Consider the following 5,214-nt stretch of genomic DNA (forward strand, 5'->3'; position numbering starts at 1 on the left):
AGAAGTGTGTCGTTTGAATAATCCAGAAAAATCAACGATCACACTTGTGTTTTTTAGCACTCTAACGTTTTAGATAGCGTTGAAATTTATTATATTTTTAAACACACCTTTATATTCATTTTTGTAGCGTGCTGCGTGGGTAGGAATAAAGCAGAATACGAGGAAAACACGTATAAACAGTATTACTTCTCGACGTCTGGCGGTGAACATATTAGTATAATATGTCAACAAAATTGTTATTTTAACAGATGCTAGATGTGAGCTTCAAGATGTAGCTCGGTGCACCTCGAATTTTCGAGGAACACCGATATATTACAATATTTTGAAAACAATTCAGTATTTGACACAATTAAATAAAAACGTTATACTTCAGTCGATTCCATCCCATGTAGGAATTGCAGGTAATGAAATTGTGGACAACCTTACAAGGGACGCTGCATATGATGGAATATCCCTTAGCATAGCACCATTTTTTAGTGATTTGCTTCCGGTTTTACGAGATCACGTGCGTAAAATGTGGGTGCAGCATTATGGAAAAATATCACAGGATAAAGGAATTTGGTATGGAACTTTCTGTCCTGAGCCTTTTCGCTTTCCTTGGTTTGAATCATGTAATCTTAATAGAAAGCCTCTTGCGTTAGCTTTTAGAATTCGGTCCGGTCACATTCCACTCAATCTTTTTGCTTTTATAATTAATAAAACTGCATCGCCAATGTGAATAGTATGTGGGAAAAAAGAAGATGTATATCATATGGTGATGGAATGTACTCGGAACGAATCTTTGAGAGAACTTACATTTGTTGATAACTCTATGAATGTTGGTATTTGTAATAGCATGTTAGTTTACCCTAGTTCTAATACTGCTATTAGCTTGTATATATTCGTAAATTTAGGTTTAGACAAGAGAATTGTAGAATTGTAATAGCTTTTTGTCTCGTTTTTGCTACTAGTTATTCAATGTCAGAGTTTAAGTTTTAATTAGTGTCCGATCGAAGGTTCGGTTTCGGTTTCAGCCCAAAATCGTAGTTTCGGCCTAGTTTCGGTTTCGGCCAAAAACCAGCCGAACCTTGCCACAATTTACCTTCCCGTCTAATATGAATTAGAAATGTATAAATCTAAAAATTAGAAGACTCTAACACATTACAAAAACATGTTACAGGTAAAATATGTCACAATAGGAAAAACATCCAATTAAGCAGTTTTTTGAAAAATCTAATTGCGATTCATCTAAAGCGATTTGTAATATTTGTAATAAAACATACTCATTAGGAAGCCATGAACCCAAGAAACAAACATTGCATGGAGTCAAGCAACATTTATTAACCCTTTCAGACCTCGCGTGCACAATTGAGGACATAAAAGTTTTGAGTCTTTTTACTACTAAATTTAAATTTTACGTAAATAAAAACTGTTGTCATCGCTTGCGAACATTCTAAATTATTAAAAATGAAACAACTAGCGGCATCTATTGATACGTGTGTGCACTTGTAAGCCATTTTCGGTCAGTTACCAGCGAAACTTTGAACTGAGTAGGTAAGTCATTTTTATTTTATTGAAATTTCAAGTTTTTCTGCTAGATATGTTTTGAAATAAATATAAATGGATAAGTTATACTATATAGGCAAAGAACAAAGTATTTTACATCAAAATTTTTAGTTATTTGTACAATAAATCGCGAATATTCGTTATGTCCACAAACGTGGACAGTAGGTATTGGTTAAACATTTTTTTCAAAATAGGTACTTTGCTGCTGTTAGTAAATAAAGTTATTTTCTGGTAATAAATGTTATAATTTATTATAAAATTTGCGTGGTAAAGTCTTAAATTGTGTTTATTACAGGTAAATTTATGATCAAATTATAATCATGTTTTCGAGGGATGCTTTGAGAGCTTTGGAAAAGGATAACCAGTCGGAATTTGAGCTATCTTCGGATGATGAGGATGTGGGAAATAATAATAATGTCCCATTTGCGAGACACGTTAGGTTGGGAGCCGATGTAGTAACTCAGAATCAAAGAGAGTACACCCCACTTGACCCCCCTGACGAACAAGAAGACGAAAGTGAAGACGAAGAAAGGTCAGCTTTCAATTACGAGTCCGAGCCTGAGGCGCCAAGAGAGCCGGATATTGTGGAGGGCGAAGAGGAGCAAGTTACGCCGAATGCTGAACTTTTCGATTACCTTACGCCAAAACCGAACATAAAGTGGAGGCATAGACAAATAAATAACACAATACCAACGGATTTCTTGCTACCAATAGCTTTAGAACCCATCGTGCAAGATCCCATTTGTTATTATAATAGATATGTTCCTGTAGAGCTTTTTGAACAAATGGCCGAAATGACAAACTTATATGCAGTACAGTCAGGAAAAACCAGGTTTAAGCCTACGTCCAGCTATGAAATTGAAATTTTATTTGGTTTGCACATGGCAACGGGAGTTTTCAACTATCCAGTTTTGAAAATGTACTGGGAAAATCATATTAGCATTCCACTTTTCACTAACAATATGGCAAGAGATAGGTTCTTTGAACTTCGTAACAATCTCCATTTAGTAGATAATATGAAAAAGCCTACTAATTGCACTGACGTGTTTTATAAAGTAAGACCAATCTATAATGCGATCCGAAGCCGATGCTTAGAAATACCGCTAGAAAAAGAATTGTGTGTCGATGAACAAATAGTTCCTTTTACAGGGAAACATTCTGCTAAGCAGTACATCAAAGGAAAACCTTGTCCATGGGGAATCAAGCTTTTCTTTTTGTGTGGGAAAAATGGCCGTGCCTATGACTTTATTATTTATCAAAATTCTATTCCAGAATTAGACAGGTCACTGATAAAGAAAGTAGGCTTTGGAGCTGCGGTAGTATTACATCTAATGAAAAGAGTCGGTGACAGTAGAGGTCATGAGTTATATTGCGATAATTACTTCTCGTCTTATTACATGCTCCAAATTTTGAAACACAAAGGCATAATGGCTACCTGCACTGCGCGTGTCAATAGATTTACAAGGCCACCGTTGCTTAGTGACAAAGATATAAAAAAGAAACCAAGGGGTTTTGCCGAAGAGCTTTGTAGTACGGATGGAGATGTCACCATGGTGAAATGGCTTGATAACAAACCAGCCAACTTAGCTTCCAATTTCGTTGGTATAGGAGAAAAAGATATGGTGAAAAGATGGTCCAAAACAGAGAAGAGATTTATAGAAGTCGAGAGGCCTGAAATTGTAAAAAAGTACAATCACGCCATGGGAGGGGTAGATCTCCTTGATCAACTTATGAGTTATTATAGAACGTTTATAAAGTCAAAGAAGTGGCCTTTGCGTATGATATTCCACGCATCAGATTTGGCAGTTGTTCAAGCCTACCGCGAGTATGATATGGATTGTGACTTGCTTGGGATACCAAAAGCAAAACGGCTCGCACTTCTTCCCTTTCGTCGACGCTTAGCTGAAAGTTTAGTTCTTCGAAACAAAATATCAGGTGCTAAAAGGGGTCGTCCAAGTAGTTTGAGCAGTCCTTTACCAGTAGTTGTTCCTAGAAGACCAGGAGAAGTACGTCCGTCAACTGAAATTGCTCGAGATGGTATTGGTCACTTTCCAGCTCATGACGATGGTTGTGGAACGCGCTGTAAGTTAACGGGGTGTAAAGGGAAATCCCGCATCAAATGCATAAAGTGCAAAGTGCACTTATGTCTGACTAAAGACAAAAATTGCTTCCTAAGTTTTCATACCTAAGTAACTAAAGTTCCTACTATTTTGTTGTCTTTTTAGAAGATTTTTTATGTTGTTTTATTTTGTAAGAAGATTTATTTTTGTTTTGAAGATGTTTAATTATTTTTAGTTTGAATTTCATACTTTTGTAATAATAAAAATGGCCAAAATCAAGCTATTTGTTATTTGTTCAATTATACCCATACATCAGTTATTATAATCACTTAGGCCGAATGTCCACATTTGATCACATAAAGAAAACATCAATTTTCTCGGAAAATAATCTAATAATCAATTTTTTTTTTGTTTTTCCATGCTCAATAGGCGAATATCTAACTGAAATAAAATCGGCTCAAACAAATTCTAAAAAATAAAAAATCAGGTCTGAAAGGGTTAAGGTCTCGTGATTTTCAATATAGGCAGGTGTTAAAATGGCTATCCGAAATAAATAAAATCAAAAACTGTTCCAAGCTACAGAAAACGAACTCAAACATCTCAGTACTGAGTACCCATCAAACAAATCTTGTTCAAGTAACTATTCCAAGTTTGTCATCCAAATGTAAGTTTGTACAATGGCCCGATGATCATGAAATTACTAAGAGGATAGACAAAACAATAATGGATTTGATCATCGTGGACATGCTGCCTTATTCTTTCTTAGACGGCGAAGCGTTTCGATGACTTAATTTTACTGATCCTCATGCAGTTCGCAAGTATCGGCCGAAATCTGAAAAATATTTCAGAACAACACTGATGCCACAAACTTATGAGAAACTGAAATTTAAAGTAAAAGATTAAATTGAAAAATGGGTAGTGGGTAAGTGCTACCACCGATATTTGGACTAACGACTGCAAAACATGTTCACTTCTCAGTTTCACGTCTCATTTTATTGTAAATGATCAACGTCTGCATGCGTGCTGGAACAACGTCATACCAGTAAATATAATTTACAGAGATAGTGAACGATAGGCATTTAAACGGCAAAACAAGAAAAATTTTGCCGTTGCAACAAGAAAATTGGGTGAATGTCAAAAAACATGCGCACTCCCTCAACATGTGAATAGCATGTACTTAATGTTGGAAGGCTTTTAGAGTAAAAGAATGCAATCAATTTATATAGTGTAGAAAATTATCTCTAACGAGTGGGACATCATAAAAATTACAGTGGTTTTAAAATTTATACATAACATACATACACGATGATATTTCTAATCAGCTAGAAACAAATAACAATCAAGTGAATACATATTTAAAAGATAGTTATGTTGGCTCATGGCACGAGAACGATACAGGTAAACGCTTGATCAGCATTCGTATGTAACGCGAATCCCCTCATGCCATGGGAAACAAACGTTATGCTTTTAGTATTAAATATTCTATATCTAAAACGCGCGGAGCGCGTAGCCAAGTTTTTTTACGAACAGAACTGGCGAGCAGCACCGTGTGTTATTTTACACGAACCATTTGAAGCCACTTTTTACCTATTCGTAACTCAAAAACTAT

The sequence above is a fragment of the Heliconius melpomene genome, chromosome 5 (assembly GCF_056956725.1).
Source record: "Heliconius melpomene rosina isolate 202511_hmr_F chromosome 5, ASM5695672v1, whole genome shotgun sequence".
In the NCBI taxonomy this organism is placed as follows: Eukaryota; Metazoa; Arthropoda; class Insecta; order Lepidoptera; family Nymphalidae; genus Heliconius; species Heliconius melpomene.